The 8,509-nt window shown below is 39.9% G+C and overlaps 1 long non-coding RNA gene across 1 annotated transcript in view; it reads right to left on the bottom strand.

The window, feature by feature from the left end:
* Nucleotides 1-2,325: 2,325 nt before the first annotated feature.
* LOC122809514 overlaps nucleotides 2,326-8,509 on the bottom strand; it is a 467,712-nt gene continuing 461,528 nt past the window's right edge. Inside the window, exon 3 of the long non-coding RNA XR_006365920.1 lies at nucleotides 2,326-3,250. This is a non-coding gene — a long non-coding RNA (uncharacterized LOC122809514). The remainder of the gene's footprint in view (nucleotides 3,251-8,509) is intronic.

Genomic DNA, 8,509 nt, shown 5'->3' with positions numbered 1-8,509 from the left:
TTTAAAGCCATAACAGCATTAAACAAACCCTGTGTAATATCCTGCCATTCCCAAGAACAGGGGAAATATGCTTAGCCTTCAGTTTCTTATTCAAAGGGATGTCTGCCCTAAACATCTTAGGTGGTTCAAACGCCTGCTGACACTCAATCAGCATAGTAGGAATCTCCTCCCATACAAGAATCTGCGGATCACCCCTAGGCCCTTTGGATACAATCAGCCAGGGTTCCTCTGAACATCTGAAATGGATGTCTGCAAAGACTCCCAGGACATGAGAGAAGCTGGGTCCATGATGGCCTCCGAAGTGGTCACAGCAGAGAAATCCAACTGAAGACCCAGACAATCCTCTTGGCTTTCACTTGCCAAGAAACACGCTTGGGGGAGGAGGTACGGCAGAAGAATCTGACCAAACTTTCTTGGCTTTCTTCATGGAAGGCTGACCCTTTTGGCTGGGAAGATTCTGCCATTGTACTCTGAACCAACAATTTAAAATGTTGGTTCTCTAGTTAAATAGCCAATGAGGAGGGTTTTAGGGACAAATGCCTGATAAATAGGACAAGACATATGGTTGTGAGAAGCACCTAAGCAAAACAAACATTGCTCATGATGGTCCTTATTGTGACTCTGTCTCCCACACTGGCATTTCCCTTTCTGGATGACATGTAATCCAACAACAAAAGAAGATGAGAGAAAGCCTAATGGGGGCATTTATCTGGAAACGGCTTGGTAACCATCAGATGAAACAGCATTCAGACCATCAGAGATGGCATTTGGACTGGTGGCAAAGACGTTCTGAGGTTTGGACATCAGTACGTCACCATTATGCCCTACATTGTAAGCAGGGAGCACACGTGTGATGTATAACAATCGGTATACTGTCCAGGCAACTGGCTACCCTTGGCAAGGGATCCACATAATGAAGAATACTGAAACAGTGAAATGGAAGGACATGTAGCACTGCAGATGGGCGTCTACCTAACAAAATCAAAATAAAATAATTCTTGATCCACATAATATTAAATACAAACCCTGAAAACAAAGCACACCACACTACAAAAACCACGGCAAGACCAAACAACTAAAACCAAACAAAAACAAAGCAAATCTTTTGTGCTACCCATTTATGTGCTTAAACTCATCCCTCACATTTTGACAATGGGATGTGAAAGCCAAGTCACGCAAGTTATTTGTTTTCATTCAAACAATGAATGCTGCCTATCTCATAAGAAAATCAACTTCCAACAGTTATTTAAGTAACAGGGCTGCAGGTGATGCAACACCTCCAGCCCACTGCATATGGACACAAGCACATTTACCGCTATATAAACCATTAAACAATGAGCACTACACATTGCTAAATCAAAACTGCAATCCAAAACAAATGTTGTCTTTTGGGTGCTATACAGACGGTCAAAATGAACAGACACACTTCCCGATATGTCAATGTATGTTCTTGCAACTTGCAAAAAACTAACATTTAAGATTTCAGCCTAAGAAAAGACAAATTTTGCGTACAAGTATCCAAATGCATGCTGGACTACATGAACCAAGATCCAAAGCAAGGCAGCAACATTAGATTACTTACCCAGACTGTACAGACTTCAGAATGACCATCATTACCAGACAGGATTTCCAGGTACAAGAGAGAGACCTCTGTGTTCATTCTCATGCAGTCTATTAAATGTACCCAGAACATTTACAAAAATGGAGTTTACTTTACTCTAGGCATACATACCTAGTCTAAGGAATGATCTGCATATAGAGCTTAGATCCTGACAGGCCACAAATTCATACTCCTGAATCCTCATAAAATGAGGAATTTCTGAGGAAGTCATACAACAAATTAGATGACGCATCACACTAACACTAGAATGTAATGTACACAGTCTTACCTTAATACAAATTCAAATAATCAAAAAAATGGAAGCCATATTAACAAAAGTAAGTAAAAATAGAATCAATGTACTCCTTTTGAATGTCACAAAATAGCATTTTTTTTATATCTATGGCTACTTTAACCTCAAAGATGACTGCAAATAAAATTTCCTTCCTAGAGCTGGACATTTTATGCCATTATTTAGCAAGTGTAATAACAAGGCTATGCTGAGAAAAACTAATAGAAAGGACTTAGCGCTGACACTGCAAATACAGACTTTTACGGCTAGTAACATTATGTGCATATTCAAACAACTTTTTTTAAAGCAACCCTGACAAAAAAAGTATTCTGTTCTGCAAATGAACTGCATAGTAGTACTGCAGCAAAACCAACCTTTAATGCAGACTCAAAATCAATCTGCTTCGTCTTCATCATCAGGCAAGGTAAGATGTGGTATGAAAACAGTAAACAACAGTATGTTTATTGAGCAAACACTTCAAATTTTCACATTTAATTATCTGTACAAAAAATGTTCTTTATAACTACATGACAAGTCAAAGTTTAAAGTATTTGCTTCATTGTCTCAGATACTAAAAACTGTACACCAGCTATATAAATCTGTCAGAAGTAATATAAAAGGCAGATCCAACCTTGAAATAAAAAATACATGCAGAAATGACACTGCATCTCAGATCTCAACTCATATCACCATGGTTTATGAAAACGAGGTTTCAATTTCAGAACTAAATCTGGCACTCAAATGAGCAAATGTTCAGAACTTGCAACTCTTTTTCAGCTAGAACAATTCTGTACACTTCCGGGGAGGTGAACCTCAGATCATCCTACTACAAAAGACAGATGGGAATAAAACTACTTCCATTACTGCTCAGTGTCTGCCTAACAGGTTACTGCAATACATGGAACTGCAGCACAGGGATATTGAATAGTAGCAAGATAGTGGAGAAAGCTAACATGATGCACCTCTTCATCCCTTTAAACAGTCACTGAAAAGTCAATAATAATGGTAAACACAACGCAGTGAGAGGCTCAGAAATTTGTTAAAACAAAAAAATGTAAATTTCACAAGCTGAACTCGTGCTGCCCTAATGAATACAAACTATTTAATTTTACATAAATGACATTTACAACATACATTAACAAAAATGCAGCAATATATACCCCATCCCATGACAAATGATAAACAGCCATCATGTCTTAGGATTAACAAATCTGATAATTGTCACGCTTGCCCTTGAACATAATGCTCATAGTTTGCTCTTAACACAAATTCAAAGTATGGGTCAGAGTTCAGGCCTTCAAGTTTGTTGCACTGTAGTAAGTCATTTACATGTGGCAAGAATTCTTTCAGCAAAATATCTGTTAATAAAAACAAACACGTTAGTCTAAAAAGTCTAGTACTGACAACATCCATATAAAAATCTATTCTTAACATTCAGTGTTCGGTTCAGTTCAGTGAAGGGAAGAAACATATCTTAATAGCTCCAGACATGAGCATGTGCCTTTATCAAATAAAGTACCCATAAGGTCAGAACATTTCTATTGAAGCAACAGTTAACCAAGTTAACTTCCAACCAGGCACAACAGAATAGAAAGAAAACACATGTATATCTACTTACCAGAAATGCAGATGTCTTAAGTGCTTTCACTGTTGTAGTAATAACTTGCGACTGCCTTCCTGTAAAAGTCCTTGACCGGCCAAAATTTCCCCCTCCTACAGGCCTGGAGCAGGCCTTCGCCCTGATGTCAGGATGTCTGGGTATACAGGTTGTCTGCTAGCACCATGTTAATAGCTCTTTCGTGCACAAAGAACTGCAGCCTACACGCTGAGCCCCAGTCCAGGAGCACAAGGCACCCAATCTGCTTCAAGTGGGCCACAACCATCCTAATGCAGTGGGAAAGGGATCCTGAGGATAAGTGAAAAGAGGGAGCCCATTACAACCCCAGGGTGAGAGAGAAGGAATACTGCAACAATGAAGACGTTCAAACATCCACATTTATGGTAAGTCGACACAACTGTACTATGTTCATCATGTTTCACTGCTGCAGTAACAACAACCTGGGAGGAATCTCAAAGTAAAGCAATGGGAGGTTAGAAATGGCTTATGCTGAAGAGAGGGCCTGCAAGACAGCAAAGGAAAATCCATCCCTGGTCCTGAAAAAGATGGGTAGATTGTATTGTTTCATAAAGGTGTGAACAGATGACCAGGTGGCAGTTTTCATGATTTTTTTTTTTTTGGTGGGAACATCTCTAAGAAAGGCCGTCATAGCTGCTGTGGCCATGGTGAAATACTTTCTGAATGGGAAAGGGACTGGTTTACCATGGTGTCTGTAACGGAAAAAAAAATGCAGTTAGAGATCTACTTGTAAATAGTTTGTTTGCTGGAAAGAAAATGGGAGGTGAGTAAGCAAAGGCCACAGAAACTGGTCTGTTTTCCTTATGTTCTTGGTCTTGCCCAGGTTATAAATGAGATGCCAATGAACATCTAGGGAGTGAAGTATATGTCGTTCCCTGTTTTGAGGATTAGGGAAGAAGGCTGTGAAGTGTATATACTGGTTCAAAGATAGTTCAATGACCACCTTGGGGGGCATGAAGGACGGATTTCTCATGAGTGACCTTGAAAGGGTGGAAAACCAAGAAGGGCTCGGTACACATTAGAGCTTGCAATTTGGAGACCCTCCTAGCCGAGATTACAGCCACCAAAAAGGAGGTCATAAACTTGATGTTAGAAGTGGATCAGGTTCAAAAAGTGGCAGGGTAAACTTCTCCAAATCAAAACTGTGATCTGAGGGAGAAGGAGAAGGTGCCGCCCTGAGAAGCCAAGATGGACGATGCTCTTCAAAAGTTGTTTCAAAATGGGGTTATAAAAAAAAGGAGGTGGCATCATATGGAGGTGGGCAGAGATGTCTGATGAATAACTTTTTATAGTTGAGCAAGACAGGCTCAAGCTAAATAGGTTAGCAACAGAGGAAGTTTTGCTGGTTAGTGGAAGCTGTCCTTTGGAGTAGCACCACAGTGCAAATCTTTTCCATTTTGATGTGAATGATTTTCTGATACTTGGGTTTTCTGGACTCTTACAAAATGGCCAGGATGGCCTTATCAAAAGATTAAATCATCCATGTTATCAATCTCAAAGTATTCAGTGTGGGGGGTAGGATGGTTCTCTTGTGCTGAGTTAAGAGATTCACCTTCTTCCTGCTTTCTCAGTCTATGTAACAGAGAAACCAATGATGCCTATTTTTTTTTTAATAAGAAACATCTTTATTAAATTTTCACTTATGACATAGGCAATCATACATATAAATGAAAACAAACCATAATGACATTTTCAGTTGCAAACATACATCACTTATAATCTATTCAGTTACTACCAGTCAAACATTACATAGCTAATTCAAATCCTGCCTTCTTTTAAACCCCATTCCTCCTCCAAAACATTATTCTGCATGTACTGTTCCCACAATTCCCATTTTTTTCTCTACAATTTGCTCCTACCCTTTTCTAAAGATACCATTTCCAGTTGTTTTACCTCCTTGATTATATTCACTACTTCTAGTACAGTTGGTTTAGATTCAGATTTCCATTTTCTAGTAATTGCTTTTTTGCATCCATGATAAATTAGACTCAGGAAGGCCTTACTATGTCTAGGCAATTCAGATTCTGTATCATAGCCCAAAAAATAATTTCCATAGTTATACTAATTTGCTCAATTAGTACTTCTGATAGTGTAGTCTGCAGGGAATTTTTAAAGTCTGCTAACTCATTACACTCCCAGAAAATATATGTACCCAATTATCTCTTTCTTCTCTATCACACCTCCAACATTTGCTATCTACCAAAGGAAAAATTCTTTGGAGCCTACTTGGGGTTAAAAAAACATCTATGTAAACACTTCCAAGTAAAGATACTAAATCATCTAGACGTTGTTGCTTATTTGGGAGCCATACATACGTATACATCCCCACTGTTTCTTTGTGAATTGCTTACCCAACCTCTCTTCCCAATCCTTTCTAACCCCCTCTGATTCTTACAGTGATCATGCAATATTTTATATGGTCTACTAATTATCATTTTTTTCACAGCAGCTTGTGTTCTAGATTCTACTAAAAACTCCACCAATGCTGGCATTTTACTTATGATCCTTTTTTTTTTTCCTCTTTGCCTATACTCTAACATCAATCCTTGATAGAGAAGGCAGTCTCTAGCCTACAGTTCAAATAAATTCTTGGCTTCTTAATTACTTGCTCCCAATACACTGGTTCCTTTGCCAGTTTTCTCCAATAAATTCCAGCCCCTCTTGCCCATTTACTGCATCCCTAACCGCAGTCATCCCTCTCAGAAGAATCTCCTTTCTCCATTCCTGTGTTGGCTTAATTCTTACAATGCTGTCTGCTACTTCACGAGTATAATAGTCTGCATGGTTACTGTTATTCTCCTTGAAGATCTGCATCCAAAATCACAGACTCTGCTTGTTTCTTGAGCTTCTCTCCTGTTTCGTCATCATCCCTTTTCACTCTGAATTAACGCTTTCTGCTTGTGCTATGTATAGGAGCCTTAAAAGTAGCTCTGAAATACCCCTAAAAATCAGGTAATCCAAAACCACCTTGTTTTACTGGAAGACTCAGCTTATCCCACTTGCCATCTTCCCCTCCCAGATAAAATCATTCAGCTCTTTATTAATTGCTATCTATAACTTGTTCTCTGGCTGATAAAAATATGCCCGACCTCTGTATAAAACTAAGAGAGACTAAAAATTTACATTTTAACTGCTTGTATCTTGCTATCAATAAAATAAGAGTTTCCAACTTCTCAATTTTTGTATTATCTTTTTACTCTTTTCCCCACATATAATTAGAGGTCACAACAGAATCCTTTTTAATCCATACACTTAAGAACTTTATTTTATCATGTCCCCATCTTCTTCTTCTTCTTCTTCTTTCAGCTGCTCCCATTAGGGGTCGCCACAGCAGATCAACTGTTTCCATTTCTTCCTGTCCTCTGCATCTTGATCTGTCACACCAACCACCTGCATGTACTCTCTCACCACATCCATAAACCTTATCTTAGGCCTCCCTCTTTTCCTCTTACCTGGCAGCTTCATCCTTGGCATCTTTTTCCTAATATACTCTGCATCCCTCCACAGCACATGTCCAAACCAACGTAATCTTGCCTCTCTGGCTTTGTCTCCAAACCTTCCAACCTGAGCCTCTAATATACTTATTCCTAATCTTGTCCATCCTCATTACACCCAGTGCAAATCTTAACATCTTCAACTCTGCCACGTCAAGCTCAGACTCCTGCCTTTTTGTCAATGCCACTGTCTCCAATCCATATAACACAGCTGATCTCACTACCCTCTTGTAGACCTTCCCTTTCACTCTTACTGGTACTTGTCTGTCACAAATCACTCCTGACCCTCTTCTCCACCCACTCCTGTAATCTCTTCTTCACCTCTCTTCCACACTCACCATTACTCTGAACTGTTGATCCCAAGTACTTAAACACATCCACCTTTTCCACCTCTACTCCCTGCATCCTCACCATTCCTCTATCCTCCCTCTCATTCACACACATATATTCTGTCTTAGACCAGCTGACCTTCATTCCTCTTCTCTCAAGAGCATATCTCCACCTCTCCAGGGTCGTCTCCACCTGTTCCCTACTCTCACTACAGATCACAATGTCATCTGCAAACATCATAGTCCACGGGGAAGCCTGTCTGATCTTGTATGTCAACCTGTCCATCACCATTGCAAATAAGAGAGGGTTCAGAGCTGATCCTTGATGTAATCCCACCTTAAACGCATCCGTCACTCCCATCTCCGACCTCACCGCTGTCACACTCCCCTCATACATACCCTGTACCACTCTTACATACTTCTCTGATGCTCCCGACTTCCTCATACAATACCACAACTCCTCTCTAGGCACCATGTCATATGCTTTCTCTAAATCCACAAAGACACAATGCAACTCTTTCTGACTTTCTCTGTACTTCTCCATCAACACACTCAGAGCAAACATCGCATCTGTAGTGCTCTTTCCTGGCATGAAACCATACTGCTGATCACTAATCATCACCTCCCTTCTTAACCTAGCTTCCGCTACTCTTTCCCATAACTTCATGCTGTGACTGACCAGTTTAATCCCTCTGTAGTTACTACAGCTCTGCACATCACCCTTATTCTTAAAAATCGGTACCAAAACACTTTCTCCATTCCTCAGGCATCTTCTCACTTTCCAAAATTTCATTAAAGAATCTAGTTAAAAACTCCACTGCCATTTCACCTAAACACCTTCATGCTTCCACAGGTATGTCATCTGGACCAATAGCCTTTCCGTTCTTCATCGTCTTCACAGCTATCCTTACTACTTCTTTGCTAATCCACTGCGCTTCATGATTCACTATCTGCACATCATCCAACCTTCTCTCCCTCTCATTCTCTTCATTCATCAACCACTCAAAGTACTCTTTCCATCTGCTCAACACACTCTCCTCACTTGTGAGTACGTTTCCCTCATTATTCTTTATCACCCCTACCTGCTGCACATCTTTACTAGCTCTGTCCCTCTGTCTAGCTAAATGGTACAGGTCCTTTTCTCCCTCCTTAGTGTCC

Source organism: Protopterus annectens, chromosome 1.part0 (genome assembly GCF_019279795.1).
Source record: "Protopterus annectens isolate FY-2018-M chromosome 1.part0, PAN1.0, whole genome shotgun sequence".
Taxonomy (NCBI): Eukaryota; Metazoa; Chordata; order Ceratodontiformes; family Protopteridae; genus Protopterus; species Protopterus annectens.
Note: the sequence above shows the minus strand (reverse complement) of the source record. Positions and strands in the feature narration are given on the sequence as shown.